Consider the following 17,459-nt stretch of genomic DNA (forward strand, 5'->3'; position numbering starts at 1 on the left):
GGGCTGGATCGGAGGCGGCTGACGTCAGGACGTCGGCTGACGTCGATGACGTCACTCCGCTCGTCGCTATGGCGACGATATAAGCAAAACAAGGAAGGCCGCTCATTGCGGCCTTCCTTGTTTATTCTGGGCGCCGGAGGCGATCGGAAGATCGCCTCCGGAGCGCCCTCTAGTGGGCTTTCATGCAGCCAACTTTCAGTTGGCTGCATGAAATAGTTTTTTTTTTATTTAAAAAAAACCCTCCCGCAGCCACCCTGGCGATTTAATCAGAACGCCAGGGTGGTTAATAAATGCTTGAGCTTAGATTAGAGAAGATAGATTTTTGACTGGTTAGAACAGTGAACGTAGTTGGAGAGAAAGTGGAGTGAGGGAACTGAGAAGAAAGTTTAGGTTGTATAGTGCTAGTATTTCCAATGTTGTTCATTTTATCTCTAGCATAATAAAAGACAACAAATAACTTTCCAAAATAAACCATATAATCAAAAGCTGAGCATACCACTAAAATTGTCAGGAAGGAGAAAATCATGTACTGACCTCCTAAAAAAAAAGGCTCCTTATGGTCTTTTCTCTCCAGACATCTTCTTACTGCTCTACTGAGACAGTGTCACTCTGGTCAGGTTAGGCAAACAGCTTTGAATGATAGGAACTATATCCATTTATATTTGGTATATTTCTAGTGAACAGAAACATCAGAGAAGACTCTTGCATAGTACCTAATGGTCATCCCATTTGAAAAGATAACTGAAAGAACCAAGAGGACAAGGGGCTAATGGAATCCTTCATGGGGAGATGTATACGATATTTTCTCTGCACTGTTTTTATCTATACCCAGAGTTCTGCTTTATTCAGCCTTTCTCTCCATGTACTCTGAGGACTGTCATTTTAGCCCCAGGCAGCACAAACAATACTTTGTGTTCAGCCATCTGCAGGCTATACTGTATGTTACACAGCAGCACTTCTGTACAACATAATTAACATCAACAATGAAAACTCCAGGGATTCTTCTAGATGTAAATCCTGCATTCCACAGCTGACTGCATGGAATCGGGGAGCTTTAGGTGAAGCAACGCAAGGACTTTCATCATTCTTCATCTTCAGTGTCTGGATCTTCAGCATTTAACATGCTGCTTGCATGGCTCCAGGGAACTGAGCTCACAGATATGTGGAGTAGAACAATACATAATTCTGCTTTTTAGCACAAAGGTATACTTCACTTAAAAAAAAATCTGTGTTTACGGCAAGCCTATCTATCCTTTCCAAGTGTAGGAAATATGTAATATAGTATCGCCATGTAGTGTAAATGGGTCCATTCACACAAATTGTGTATGCAGAAGGGCAGGCATCCCAGCAGAGAGGAAATGGTGATGTGACTGGCGGGGGCATAGTCAGAACACTGGAGAAGAAAATGTCAGCCATAGCCTGGCCATTTGAGACATTCAGAGAGGTCCATGCCAGCCCAGGGACATCATTGCTGGATAATCACTGCAGTGAGCACTGAGCCATTTGGCTTTGTTTGCAATGCAATGATAAAAGGTCTACAGAGGTGACAACAAGATAAAATACACTAAAAAGGGCTAAAAAAATTGGGAATATCTGTGGACACAGTGTTGAAGGCAGGAGGAACAGAGCCTGCAATACTTTGTACACAGATACTCCCATCATTTTTGAAGAAGCAAGAGATGCCCGTGAAACGTGTGAACTTTCAAGTGGATTTTTATGTCTGATTAAAGCTGTTTTTGAAATAGTGTCTTATACCTGGAGGTAAGCTCACTACTACATCTTTATAAAGGACAACAAAAGAGTGAGGAATACAGAGGCAGCCATACTTATTTCCTTTTAAGCAATACCAGTTGCCTGGCTATCCTGCTGATCCTCCTCCTCTAATACGTTTACCCATAGACCCTGACAGATTTGACAAGATTAGCTGCATGCTTGTTTCTGATGTGATTCAGATACTACCGCAGCCAATAGATCAGCAGGGCTGCCAGGCAACTGGTATTTCTTAAAATTAAATAAACATGGCAGCCTACATATACCTCTAACTTCAGTTTTCCTTTAAAGAGACTCTGTAACAAAATGTTGAGCCTTATTTCTTCTGTCCTATAAGTTCCTATGCCTGTTCTAATGTGGTCTGTCTTACTGCAGCATTTTCTAGTTGCACTGTCTCTGTAATAAATCTTATCTTCTTCCCTCTGTCAGCTCTGTCGGGCTGAGGCTGGAATGTGTGGAGTGTGCAGCACTGCTTGTCATTGGCAGAAGCTTTACACACCCTCTCCAAGCTCTGCATGAGTCACGCAGTAAGCTGTTCACAGCCTATCTGGTTAGAAGCCATGTCTTGTTTGTAAACACTGCCTAAAACTGGCAATTACAAGCCAGGATTGCAGCAGGGAGTAGCAGAAACAGCACAGGGGGGCCCAGGAGAACATAATGAAGAGAATGGTATGCTTTTTGCTGTAAGAATTTTAGAGTACAGATTCTCTTTAAATGGATTTCAGTGTATTTTATCTTGTTGACACCTCTGTTAACCTACTTATGATTGCGTTGCTTATCATTGACCCTTGGTGGTGAGGTGTTAATCATCATTGCTAATTTCCCCACATTCACCAAAACAAACAAAGGTCTGTAATGCACAAAATTTATTTAACAAGGAACTTTACTAAACGTAACTTAATGGATAAAATTGCTTATATTTTATAAACATCAATAAATACTACCTTTAAAAAATTGCTTATATTTTACAATATTCATTTATAAATTATTTAGTCAGTGTTTGCCTATTGTAAAATCTTTCCTCTGTCTGATTCACATTCTTAAATGTATCACAAGTGGTTAAATTCTTTACCACTGGCAAAGAGCATCACTGTGGAATGTTTGTTTCTTGTGTGTTTTCCGAAGTGAGCAGAAACAACACTGTCATGATATGACATAAGGATTGTCCATAAACAGTGAGCAGACATAGAATCCAATGATAAACGCTTTATTGCATCCACACAAAAGTGAACTTCCATCCATACCGTAGCATACAGCTTTCACCTAGCTGTCTCACACCACAACTGACTGTCTCTCTGTAGCGATCGGTGAAGCACAGAGAGGATCTGATTACCGGTGATCTGCAGTATCACGGGGAATACAGATGTATACCAGATTATAAGTGATCTGCAGTATCACCGATAATCCGATATACCAGCTAATTTCTGTTCACCTGAGTAGAGTGTAGTGTTTGGGTGTCACAGTAACACTTAGAGGACTAGGCCTCAGTGCAGTAAGGAGTACTGCACGGATTCCTTCCGAAGACCTGAACCCTCCAAGGCGGGAGGAGTCATGCTGACAGTAGGAAGGATAGTCTGAAAGTGACACTCTGGAGGAAGTGTCACTAACAGGACGGGGAACCGCCTCCAATAGTAAGGTCGGTTCTCGAGGTCGGACAAGCCAGGTCGTTAACACACGGACAGATAAGGTACAAATACAGTAGGCGGAGGCGGAGTCTAAAGTACAGGCAGGGTTCGGCAACAGGGTATCAGAAATATCGAGGTACAAGATCAGGAGGCAGAAGCAGAGTCTAAGGACGAGCCGGGGTTCGGCAACAGAGTATCAGAAATATCAAGGTACAAGATCAGAGTTCAGGAGGATAGTCAGGCAGGCAAAAGTCATAACAGATAATCACAATCAAACTAGTACTTTAGCTATCAACAGAATCTAGCTAAGTGTAGGATTACAGCTCCAGCTGGTCCCGGCACACTTAAGGATCTGACTACAGGTCTGAGTGCTCCCACGTATGTGTTTGCAACGCCAGACACCAGGGAAATGACCAGCCAGCAGTATATATACACATGCATCTCTCCAGCACCTCCCTAAGTGCTTGACCAATGAGGAGTGGAGCCAGAGTCAGCTGACCAACCTGGTCAGCTGACTCACTTCTGCCTGTCATATCTTCCCTGCCTGAGTGCGTGCGCGCGCGTCACTCTAAACCTGGAGGGACTATGTGTCCCAGCCACACCGCTGTGCGGCAATCCCTCCGGTCCCCCATGCGCGGGGTTGGCCGCACCGCTAGCCGTACGGGCGGCGGCCTCCCCGCGCTGGGACCCAGTGGCGAAAGGATCGCGTGCACTAACCGCCGCGTCAGACGCGGCGGTTTCTCCGCGTTCCGCCATGCCTTTAGTGGGAGCAGCCGCCTCACGCTGAGCAGAGGCGGCTGCTCCTCCGCGCCTCCTTACACTCTCCCTCTCTACCAGACAGTATATCAGCTTGTCAACAAACAGACCTGACTCAAGTAAAGGTGCGTACACACACACGACAGCAGACTGTAGTGCGTGTGTACGCACTGTCGGCGGACTGATAAGGCTGTTCCTGAACGATCCGTCGGGCGGATCGTTCCTGCTTTGTTTGTTTGCATACTAATATACAGCATTATATACATATAGAAAGTGTTTCTGATGCTAAAAGCAAGATAATTAACCTAAAATTGGTTATGCCGAATAGCATTGCATTCTACTATATGTGGTTGTGGTGCCTTTTTAAAACACTATAGATATGCTTCTTATTTTAACATTAGCAGACAGGGGCGTAACTAGCAATCATTGGGCCCCCCTGCGATATTTTTAGATGGGGCCCCCCACCACCCGCATTATATATTCAATATGGACCCCCGTATTAGTATATCGGGAAGTGATTAACATGAGGTCATAGAGGTCAGGGTTAAGTGTAAGGGGAGACAGAGTGTGTGAGAGAGAGTGAGTGAATGAGTGAGAGAGTGACTCAGTGAGAGTGAGAATGAGTAAGAGAGAGAGTGTGAGTGAGAGTTAAAGAGTGAGTGAGTATGAGAGAGTGAATAAGTGAGAGAGTGAGTAAGTGAGAGAGAGAGAGTAGGTGAAAATGAGTGAGTGAGCAAGAGTGAATAAGTGAGTGAGTGATTAACTGAGAGTGAGTAAGTCGGAGTGAGTGAGAGTAAGTGAGAGTGAGTAAGTGAGTGAGTGTGAGTGAGAGTGAAAGAGCAAGTGAGAGTGAGAGAGTGAATAAGTGAAAGCAGAGTGAGTGTAAGAGTGAGTAAGTGAGAGAGAGAGTGAGTAAGTGAAAGTGAGTAAGTGACTGAGAGAGAGTAAGTCGGAGTGAGTGAGTGAGTGTGAATAAGTGAGAGTGAGTGAGTAAGTGAGAGAGAGTAAGTGAGCGTGAGAGAGAGTAAGTGAGAGTGAGTGAGAGAGTGAGTGACTGAGAGTGAGTGAGAGAGAGTAAGTGAGAGTGAGTGAGTAAGTCGGAGTGAGTGAGAGTAAGTGAGAGAGAGTAAGTGAGAGTGAGTAAGTCAGAGAGAGTGAGAGAGAGTAAGTGAGAGAGAGTAAGTGAGAGGGAGTGAGTGAGAGTGAGTGACTGAGAGTGAGTGAGAGTAAGTGAGAGAGAGTGAGTGAGAATGAGTAAGAGAGAGAGTGTGAGTGAGAGTGAAAGAGCAAGTGAGAGTGAGAGAGTGAATACGTGAAAGAGAGAGTGAGTGTAAGAGTGAGTAAGTGAGAGAGAGTGAGTAAGTGAAAGTGAGAGAGAGTGAGTGAGTGACTGAGAGAGAGTGAGTAAGTCGGAGTGAGTGAGTGAGTGAGTGAGTGTGAATAAGTGAGAGTGAGTGAGTAAGTGAGAAAGAGAGTGAGAGAGAGAGTGAGTGAGAGAGAGTGAGTGACTAAGAGTGAGTGAGAGAGAGTAAGTGAGAGTGAGTGAGTAAGTAAGTGAGAGTGAGTGAGTATGAGTACGAGAGAGAGAGAGCGAGTCAGTGAGAGAGTGTAAGTGGGAGAAAGTATTAGTGAGAGAGTGTAAGTGGGAGAAAGTGTTAGTGAGTGTGTGCGTGAGAGAGAGTGTGAGTGAGAGTGTAAGTGGGAGAGTGTGAGTGAGTGTGAGTGTAAGTGGGAGAGTGTGTGTATGAGTGAGAATGTGAGTGAGTGAGAGTAAGTGTGTGTGTACGTGAGTGAGAGAGTGTGACTGTAAGTGGGAGAGTGTGTGTATGAGTGAGAATGTGAGTGAGTGAGAGTAAGTGTGTGTGTACGTGAGTGAGAGAGTGTGAGTGTAAGTGAGAGAGTGAAAGTGTAAGTGGGACAGAGTGTTAGTGGGTGAGTGTGTGAGTGAGAATGTAAGTGGGAGAGAGTGTTAGTGGGTGAGTGAGAGTGTACGTGGGAGAGTGTGAGTGAGTGTGAGTGAGGGTGTGAGAGAGTGTGAGTGTGTTAGTGAGTGAGAGTGTGAGTGAGCAAATGTGTAAGTGGAAGAGAGTGTGAGTGAGTGAGAGTGTAAGTGGGAGAGTGTTAGTGAGTGAGTGAGAGTATGAGTGAGCGAATGTGTAAGTGGAAGAGAGTGTGAGTGAGTGAGAGTGTAAGTAGGAGAGTGTTAGTGAGTGTGTTTTTCACTGCTACTACATTACAATGACAGTGAAATGCAGGGCACAGCAGGGATGAAGCATACCTTTGCACATGATCTCATCCCTCTGCTGAGCCTGCAAGGACTGTGTTCTCCTTCCCTGTGTCACCCGACACCACAGTGCAGGAGAGATAGGCATCCTCCCAGCAGAAGTCCACTCTGTCACTGAACGGGAACGCTGCTCTGACGGGCCCAGCAAGCACACAGCCAGCATCAGAGGGCAGAGGAACAGAAGAAGCGACCAGCTCCACTGCAAGCTACTGGCAGGATGTAACTTCCTGTGAGGGAAGGGAAGTAGCGAGTGGCTCTGTGATGCTGACCGGGAACTGCTGCAATATGTGTCTCTGGCACTCTCTGCCAGGGACACTGACAGTGAGTGTTCCATCTAAGTTGCAGCAGCAGGAGGTTTCTTCTTTACTGCCCCTGCGTGCCACCTGCACTCTCTGCACTGCCTGCTCTCCACTGCAAAGGATCGTCTTGTGCAGGCAGCCAGCGTGTGCGGGCCCCTGTAAGTCTCAGGGCCCACCTGCAGTTGAGGGGCCTGCAGGGGCTATTGTTACGCCCCTGTTAGCAGAGAATGTCCAGGTGTTTTTGTATGAGTTTGTCCTTCACGTAATTTCTGTAAATGCCTAACCAATCAGGTTCTGAATTGTAGTTCCTGCCTCTCCTCCCCTCAGTGTTTCTATTGACTACTCCTCAGCAGATCATGTGCCTTGTTTGAAGCAGTCAGTAAGTTTTCCTTATATTAAAGTCTGCTGTCGGAGCTACTGTAAATTTAAAACTAATTCTTCAGTACAACTCACATTTAGCACTGAACACAGCAATGCACAGTTATATTTCACATCTGAAAAGTTCCGTTTTTAAGTTTTGAAAATAACATTATGTGTATAAACTCATTTATTTTAAAAAGGCTTTAAAAAAAAGAAGATACAAACTTTAAACGGTGGAAATGCTAATCGGATCATTGTAAGTCTTTGCAGCTTATTACAAATGCAAGGAAGTTCTAGACTCCTGAAGTATGTTTTAATGATGTTTTCTAGCATTATTTGACGATAAGATGCAGCAAAACGCGCTGAAGTCTTGTCAGAAAGGCAGTATCTACTTCCTTTAACTGCAGTGTAATCATCATAATGAATAAGTTACTGCATAAGTACTTAAAGCGGAGAATCTTCTTACACCTAATGACTTGAGTGGATGTTGTATACTTGATTAAGAAGAACATCGCTTCGCATGCTGTAAGTGGCTTTTTCATAAGTGCATCATTTTAAATGAAAAGCAAAAACACAGGATGCTTCCAGTCTTCACACAATAGCTAAATATTGTTCAGGAAAAAATAAATTATATGGGGAAAATGGCATTGGTAGTATTGAATGCTGCAGTTAATAATGTTATTTAATTTTAGAATACTGCTGAAATTAAATAAATGCAGTGGCCAGGCCACCTGTACGCTAATGACATTACAAAGAAAAAAAAAAGTAAATAAAAGCCCAGAGTAATCTCATAAATAAAACACTGATTGCAGACAGGGAATATGTAAAATAAATTATGTATTTAAAAATGCATTTATTTATATCCTAAGACAAGGAATCTTTCTATCAAGTCATCCAGCAATGTTTCTATCAATCAAGTCATCTAGCGCAAAAAATCCAGCTTAAGTCACAACATATTCTTACTTGATTGCAGAGACGCAACACTTTTTTTTTGTTTTTGTTTTTGTTTTTTTTCCTACACCATGGGGTAAATGTCAGATCCCTGGTGTCTATTCATTTATAATTTCTGCTGGGGATAAGTAACATTGTTCAAATGGGGAACATGATTATCATCATGCTGTGGCTGAATGTAGTAATGGTTAAGGGCTCTGCCTCTGACACAGGAGACCAGGGTTCGAATCTCGGCTCTGCCTGTTCAGTAAGCCAGCACCTATTCAGTGGGAGACCTTTGGCAAGTCTCCCTAACACGGCTACTGCCTATAGAGCGCGTCCTTGTGGCTGCAGCTCTGGCGCTTTGAGTCCGCCAGGAGAAAAGCGCGATATAAGTGTTCTGTGTTTGTTTGATCATACTAGGACAATAGTGTCATGGGAAAGATCAAATTATCAGGCATCAGAGATCTGTCATTTAATTTCACCCAGTAAGTGTGGCTTCCAGGAACCAGCATACGTCTCCACACATATTACCCCAAGGAGACTCTTTGGTGGTGGAAAAAATCTAACCTCTGAACACTAGCACACTGGACCATGATGAGAGGATCTGTCAACCCACTTGCAGGGTGAGCCCCTCCCCCTCCACTCCAATGTTAAACGCTGTGAAGGGTGGTTAGATTGGCAGGGGAATGGGTCTTGAATATGATATCTAAGAGGGGCCCAAACCATTTTTCCTTTTCAATAAATGTGTACTGTGTCTCTAACTTTAGAACAGTTCCAGACTCTGGGAATTCCTAAACTTTAAAAACCTCAGTCGATGTACCACACATGGTATACTTGCCCCGGGGTCTCACGTCTTGGGGGACTGGGGGAGACTGGGGAAGAATCCATACCTTGATTAACTCACTGTTTTCTCACCCATTTCTTTAGATCCACAAATCTTCCTATTGGGGCTCAAATCTGAATCAATACCCCACACTCAACACAAACTCATCCAATGTATCATAACAGCAGCAAAAACTCATATTACCGCAATTCCCTACCCTTTCCTACACCCTTGCACTGGATAACATTAACTATATGCTAATATGTAAACACATAAACACCATAATCTATGACAGAGCAGATCAGTTTCATAAGGTGTGGGACACCTGGATCAGTAAAGGCCTTTCTAGAGCTTCACAAGCTCTATTTGATCTATAGTCTTTCCCTCCTCCCTCTCATCCTCAATCCACGTGTGATAGGTTTGGATACCTTGGGTTATCCAAATACCTAGACCTAACACCTTGGCATTTATTGTGAATTACCTGGCTACCTGTTGTTATTACCACCAGCACATTGTTATGCTCAACATCTTGTTTCCCCTATTGCCACTATGTACTTAATCTTGTGAAATGCTGCTGTTCACAATAGCTATGCCACTGAATATAGAAACACTATATGTGATTGTTGATTATATTTGATTATAGTGATATAATGGGGTCATGTTGGGGCACAACTTTTATCTTTCTTCTTTTATGAAAATTGGCACTTGTGTCCAATAAAATAATTTCTCAGCATGCATTTTAGATTACTGGGAACAGGGTTTTGCAAGACATTTCACACAATGGCATCTCCAAGGAGTTGAATATATGAAGATTTAGATGTAGAATATGGTACTGAGGACTGATATTTTTTTTGTCTGTTTAGTTTGTATAAATAAGTTTTTTTAGAGGCGGAAAAGAGCTTGGAGTCTATCAACAGTAGGAAAATACAACAGCTTATCTACCTACAGTATTGCATACAATTGCAATACCTGGTCTTCAAAGATAAATGCTTCAATATATTTACTCTATAGGTGCGTACACACGCACGACAGCAGTCAACAACGGGCCCGTCGGCGCCTCCCGCTGACCGGGTTTTCAGCAGACTGCAGTGGGTGTGTACGCACTGTTGACGGACTGATAAAGCTGTTCCTGAACGATCCACCCGGCCGTACACACGCACTACAGTCATTGGCTGCTGTCGTGCGTGTATACGCACCTTTAGACTTTGATGTGCTAGTTTAAAACAATGCAAAGTGGAATGGGTTTGGATTCAGAGATACTCTAAAGGTAGCCATACATCTAGCGATTACTATTCATTCGACAAAGCAATCGACTTTATTAGGGAATCGACTTCAATGTGGTTGATCAAAAGTCAATCGACTAGTAACCCACACACTACAAACTATATCCTATGCGATTCACCTTCACATTCGATTAGTTAACCGCAGTTGTGTCTCCATGCGCAGAATGCAAAAATCAATTCAGAGTCGATCGAATAATATGTGAACAGTAGCCGATTTTTGTGCAATCGACCAATATCTTGCATCCTGCTCGATTGACTAAGCTGGTCGATTCAACATGAAATTAGCCACTGTCCATCAATTAGGAATTCTGGAACGCAATCGATTCTCTCTCAATTCTAAAAAATGATTGAATGGAATAGTCGATCGTACAGCCAAATCACTAGATGTATGGCTACCTTAAGAAGGACACTGACCTTACCATCTAATGCTGGTCAGTGAAACCATATTGCAATTCTAGGCAGTTTTCAACCTGGTCATCTGTCACAGCAGAAGCACCAACAGCAGAATGTTGTAAACCCTAGTTATTCCTGCACGCTCTATTCCACCACTCTTACATGACAGACACCTGCCAGCCACAAATAAGGAAAAAGAAATAAATTCCAGGATAGAGACAATATCCTCCAGAGCTTACAATATTAGCATATCTGTAGTCTTGGAGGGCCCATTGACTTTGTACATGCTATGGCTCACAGCAAGTACATATTAATGTGATAAAGGCCATTGTAACTGATGTAAGTACCTAAAAGCAATGCAGGGTACAATGTGATTATTTGTTTGCATTAGCTTAATCTCACTAAACTCAATAATAATAGATTAAATATTACATTAAAATGTATCCAGCAGCAAGGAATGTAAACAATAAGGTAGGACTTTTTGACTTAAACTTGAAATCTGTTCAGTAACATTAAAGCGGAATGTAACCCTGCATTTCAACTTTGCTCTAAAACATTATTTACAGTATATTATATGCAACCAGCATTTTTTTTTACTAGACCAGCATTGGAAGGGTTACACAGAGCTTTAAAGTTCCTGGAAAGAACTGCAGACGCATCCGAAGCTTACATAGATAAATTTTGTTTACATAAATGTATCTAAGTGTTGAATGTGACTCACTCTCTCTGACTGAGAAGGAGCTGGAGGACAGCCAAAGAGTGTGTAACATTGATCACTTGTTACATTCTATTTAGTTAAATGTATCTTTCTGAACTTCTGCATATCTCTCCATGGAACTTTAAACCTCTGTGTTTAACCCTTCCAATGCTGGTCTAGTAAAAAAAAAATGCTGGTTGCATATAATATGCTGTAAATAATGTTTTAGAGCAAAGTTGAAATGCAGGGTTATATTCCGCTTTAATGAAAATTACCATCACTATACTTACAATTCTATTACTACTACTACTGCTAGCTAACCTATCCAAAAATGTCACCTAATCTTTAGTGATGGCTCGAACCTCAGACTTTGGGTTTGCGAACCTCCAACACGAATTTTCGTAAAAGTTTGTGAACAGATTGCTCGTAGCGAGCACCATAGACTTTAATGGCAGGCGAACGGTCGCCGACTTTAGTGGTTAATAGCAAACCCCCCTTACATAGTAAAAACACCAAATTTACAGAGTACGTGGAGGGGGACAGTGACTACAAGAAGAATTTTTTTTCAAAAAGACCTTATAGTTTTTGAGAAAATCAATTTCAAATATCTTTAACCACTTAAGGACCACAGTGTTAACCCCCCCATTGATCATGCCATTTTTAGTTAAATAGGCCACTGCAGCTTTAAGGCCAAGCTGCAGGGCCGCACAACTCAGCACAAGTGATTCCCCTTTTCTCCCCACCAACAGAGCTCTCTGTTGGTGGGGTCTGATTGCCCCCCCAGTGTTTGAGACTGAATGGGGCAGAGCTCCAACACCCGAGCAGGAGATGTGCGCGCAGCCTGCGCGCTATCTCCTGTTAGCCCCATAGACAGCTGTTTATGCCAATCGGCGTGGAGCGGTCCTGGGGCTGCCGCACTGCTCACGCCAATTGGCATGGAGCATTCGGCAAGTAGTTAAAGATCTCGTACTGAGTGTGGGAAATGTTTCAACCACCGCCGACTTTAGCAGTTAATAGCAAAGCTCCCTTACATAGTAGAAACACCAAATTTTTAGGGTTCATGGAGGGGGACAGTGACTACAAGAGGAAAAAAAATTTCAATAAGACCTTATGGTTTTTGAGAAAATCAATTTTAAAGATCTCGTACTAAGTGTGGGAAATGTTTCAACGCTGCCGACTTTAGCAGTTAATAGCAAAGCCTCCTTAAATACCAGAAACACCAAATTTGCATGGGAATGTTAACAGTGGAAACAAAAGGAAAACATTTTTTGAAAAAGACCTTATACTTTGAGAAAATCGATTTTAAAATTTCAAAGAAAAATAGTATATATTTAAATGCGTAAATGACAGTTCTTAGGGAAACAATTCCCGCTGACTTTAGCAGTTAATAGCAAAGGCCCCTTACATCCTAGCAACCCCAAATTTGCAGGATATGTTAAAATGATAGCGGGAAACAATATTTGAAAAAAAAAATTATTTTGTTTATGTGCTAAGTGTGGGAAATCTGAAAAAAAATAATGTGGGGTCCCTCCTCCCGAGCCTCTTTAAAGAGACACTGAAGCGAAAAAAAAATTATGATATTATGATTTGTATGTGTAGTACAGCTAAGAAATAAAACATTAAGATCAGATACATCAGTCTAATTGTTTCCAGTACAGGAAGAGTTAAGAAACTCCAGTTGTTATCTCTATGCAAACAAGCCATTAACTCTCCAACTAAGTCTTAAAGCCCATACACACGTCGGATTTCCGCGAACAACGGGTCATTTGAACGTCCCATCGTTCCGTTGTTCGCCCGCTAAATCGGGCGTGTGTACAGACTGTCGTTCACTTGATAAGGGTGAGTTTGAGCGATCCACCCGGCGGATCGCTCAAACCCGCCCTTATCAAGTGAACGACAGTCTGTACACACGCCCGTTTTAGCGGGCGAACGACGGGACGTTCAAACGACCCGTTGTTCGCGGAAATCCGACGTGTGTATGGGCCTTTAGTCCTGGAGAGGGGTGTTATCTGACTTTTATTATCTCAACTGTAAATGAACTGTTTACTTTTTCTCTGCTAGAGGAGAGGTCATTACTTCACAGACTGCTCTGAAAGACCCATTTTGAATGCTGAGTGTTGTGTAATCTGCACATATTATAGAATAATGCAATGTTAGAAAAAAAACTATATACCTGAAAATAAAAGTATGAGAATATTTTCTTTGCTGCTAATCTTCTAGTAATTATTCATAGTACACAATCAATTCACTATATCATTTTTTTTTCGCTTCAGTGTCTCTTTAACCCCTTGTCACCATTGCAGGCTGGGATAGCCAGAATGCAGAGCCAGCCCACATAGTCCATGGTATGGGGGGCTCCGGGGGAGAGGGGCTGCCAAGCCTTCCCCTCCTGCTCCCCCCGGAGCCCTTGTCCAATCCATGGACAAGGGGCTCTTCCCCACCTCTGGTACCCCAGGAGGAGGTGGGGCGATAAATCCCTGGGGTGGTTTATGGTGGCATCTGGGAGTCCCCTTTAAGAAGGGGACCACGCGGTCCAAACTCATTTCTCCTGGGAGGGGGGACTGCCATCTGGGGTCCGCTTCTTAAAGGGGACTCCCAGATGCCCCCATGAACCCCCTAGGAAGTCATCACCACACCTCCTCCTAGGGCACCGGAGGTGGGGAAGAGCCCCTTGTCCATGGATTGGACAAGGACTCTGGGAGGGAGGGGAAGACTTGGCCACCCCTCTCCCACAGAGCTCCCGCTACCATAGACCATGTGGGCTCATATAGCTCAGGGTGTGAAGCCCCAGTCAGCTGGGGCTCCTCATTCTGGCTATCCCAGCCTGCATGGGTAACAAGGGGTTAAAGAGGCCTGCGAGGGGGGACCCTACGTCATTTTTTTTTTCAAATTTCCCACACTCAGCACATTAAAAAAATTTTTTTATTAAAATATTGTTTCCCACTATCTTTTTAACATATCCTTCAAATTTGGTGTTGCTAAGATGTAAGGGGCCTTTGCTATTAACTGCTAAAGTTGGCAGGAATTGTTTCCATAAGAACTGTAATTTACGCATTTAAATGTGTACTATTTTCCTTTGAAATTTTAAAATCGATTTTCTCAAAAAGTATAAGGTCTTTTTGAAAAATGTTTTCCTATTGTTCCCACTGTTCTTCTTAACATTCCCATGCAAAATTGTTTTTTGGCATTTAAGGGGGCTTTGCTTTTAACCGCTAAAGTCGACAGTGGTTAAAACATTTCCCACACTCAGTACAAGATCTTTAAAATTTATTTTCTCAAAAACTATAAGGTCTTTTTGAAAAAAAAATTCCTCCTGTGGTCACTGTCCCCCTCCACGTACTCTGCAAATTTGGTGTTTCAACTATGTAAGGGGGCTTTGCTATTAACCGCTAAAGTCGGCGGCAGTTGAAACATTTCCCACACTCAGTATGAGATCTTCAAAATTGATTTTCTCAAAACCTATAAGGTCTTTTTGAAAAATTGTGTTTTCCTCTTATACCCACTGTCACTATTTACATACCCTGCAGATTTGGTGTTTATAGCATGTAAGGGGGCTTAGCTATTAACCATTAAAGTTGGCACCATTAAGGTCTAGGGGAAAAATGCGAACACAAACCTTTTTGAAAATGATTTGCGTTTTGCCGCGGGCACGAACAGCTGAAGTTCGCACAAACTACCCACCGGGTGAACTGATTATGCCATCTCTAGTAATCTTAATTATTATTATTGATTTATATAGTGCCAGCACCATCCGTGGTCCTGTACAACAGCATACAAGGTATATTAATACAAAACATACAATACAGCAGTTAATACAAGACAGTGGTGGATTACCACTAATGCAGTGAACAAATCAACTACAAATTTTTACACAGCGGTGGGAGGTTTGCAGAAACATTACACAGCATTGTGAGACAAAAGGGGAAGAGAGCTACGGCCAAAAGGCCTTACAGTCTAAAGGTTTAAGGGATAGGACAGTAGGTTAAGGGAAGTTTTGTATGAGATGGTAGAAATAGTGGTCAGTGGCTGAAGTGCCCTAGGTAGGAGAGTATGCTTGCCTGAAGAGGAGAGTTTTCAAGTTTGGCTAAGTGTGGGTGAGCAGTGGATGTGTTGAGGGAGAGTGTTCCAGAAGAGGTGAGAGGATGTAAAGAAGTATTGTAAGCAAGAGTGAGAAGAGGTGACCAGAGAAGAAGACAGGAGAATATTGTTAGAAGAGTGGAGATTGCGTGTAGGATGGTATCTAGAAATACGTTTATTTAGATAAGAAGGAACTAGGTTGTGGAGAGCTTTGTAGGTGAGAGTCAGGATGTCGGAGTGAGAGACTTTAAAGGTCATATCTGTGAGATAGGAGGAGAGCCATGAGAGAGTAAGACCTTGAATGCCCATAGATGAAAGGGTTTGAAGAAGGATAGGGTGGTCCACTGTGTCAAAAGTGGAAGAAAGACCTATGAGGATGAGAATAGAGTAGAGGCCTTTGGATTTAGCAATTGCTAGGTCATTGGTTACTTTGAGTAGGGCAGTTTCCATTGAGTAGCTGGGGAGGAATCCAGATTGGGGGTCATCAAACAGACAATTAGCGGTGAGGTAAGTGATGGGCTAAGTCAGTGTAGACATGGTGCTCACATAGTTTGGAAGAGAAGTGGAGGAAATAAATGGGGCAGTACTGTAGTTGGGCAGGGAAGAGGGGTCAAGAGAAGGTTGTTTTGATTTTAGGTGTTATGAGGGCTTGTTTGAGTGTGGATGGAGAGATTCCTTTGGTGAGAGAAAGGTTGAAGAGGCAAGTGATATGGTAGAGTATAGGTGAGTAATGAGGTGAGAGGGCATCGGGTTGAGGTGGCATGTAGTAGGACATGAGTGATGAGAGCGTAGACAGCGAGTTCAGATGGGAGGATATAAGGTTTGGAGTTTGTATGGAGAGAGGAGGCTGCTGGGTTAAGCTTTTTCTGAAGGAGGCAATTTTTCACTAAAGAAGGAGACAAAGTCTTCAGCTGAGGTGCAGAGAGTGGTAGGTGGAGGTAGAGGTCAGAGGAGGGAGTTGAAAGTAGCAAAGAGTAGTTTTGGGTTTTGGAACTGTGAGGTTAGTGAGGAAAAGTATGAATGTTTGGCTTCTGAGAGGGCCTTTCTGAGTGTGTACAAAGCCTTTTCGCAACTCTGGAAGTACTCAGGCACTTTAAGAAACCTTATGGAAAAACCTTAACATAGCCTGAAGCAGCCTAAAATTCTCCCAGAGTGGAACCCCCCCAACCTGACCTGCTTGACCTAAAAATAAATGATGATTAGATAGCATCATACTGAAACTAAACATATATTGTATAGCACTGCAACCACCTGCTTTAGATGTTCACCTCCACAGAGGTAAGCTGCAGGCTGTGTTTGTTTAGATGATGCCCTGTACTGGAGAAATAACTTGTCCAATTTATATTTACTTAGTGATAGTGAGGGAAACATTGCTGAAATGTTCCCAAGCCAGGGTCCACAGTAATATTTAGCTATGGGGCTTCACGATTGGCAGTTACATCTCGGACAATAAAATGTATCACTCTAATATGAAATATTTTCCCATTTAATAATATTAATGTTTCCACTGGATATAGCGGCCCATTTTGAGTGTCACAATTGTCACGTTTGATTGTCTTATGAGAACTTCCAGAGATAATTATTCTCTTAGCAATTTCAAATGCAAAAAAAAAAAAATAATAATAATTATGGCCCCTGACAAATAAATATGTGTTTTTTTGTTATTTTTAACAGTGTAAGTACATGATGAAGTGGACATTTACTCATATACTTTTCAAATAACTTCTCGACTATTCTGACAACTCTGGGCTATTAAAGGAAAGTTGACCACAACTGCATTGTACAATAATACACATACCGATGTGTAGCTTGAATTGTCCTCTATTAAATGCTGCAAAAACCACCATCCCAAAGTCCTCAATCTCCATTTATTTCAGCAAATAAAACAGTGGCTGCCATTTTGGATCCATCGGCAACCACTGAAAAACTTCCGTGGCACCGCGGTCTCATGAACTACTCCACCGCAAGAAGAGAATGATGTGGGAGGAGGAGGAAGCTAGAGCATGCGCAGAGCGCATAATCTGACTTCTGGTTTTTGGGTCGCAATGCGAATTTGTCTAGAGTTACCAGCCTCATGATGTTTACACCAGTCGGACCGACGCAGGGGAGAAGGTTTTAGGAAATTGGCCAGCGAGTGTTAAATGCATACCCACAACCTC

The 17,459-nt window shown here is 42.8% G+C and overlaps 1 protein-coding gene across 3 annotated transcripts in view; it reads right to left on the bottom strand.

The window, feature by feature from the left end:
- The window catches only part of TMEM132B (transmembrane protein 132B), a 799,707-nt gene that overhangs the window by 167,446 nt on the left and 614,802 nt on the right, over positions 1-17,459 (bottom strand). The gene's annotated exons all lie outside the window — the stretch shown is intronic.

This window comes from Hyperolius riggenbachi, chromosome 1 (assembly GCF_040937935.1).
Source record: "Hyperolius riggenbachi isolate aHypRig1 chromosome 1, aHypRig1.pri, whole genome shotgun sequence".
NCBI lineage: Eukaryota > Metazoa > Chordata > Amphibia > Anura > Hyperoliidae > Hyperolius > Hyperolius riggenbachi.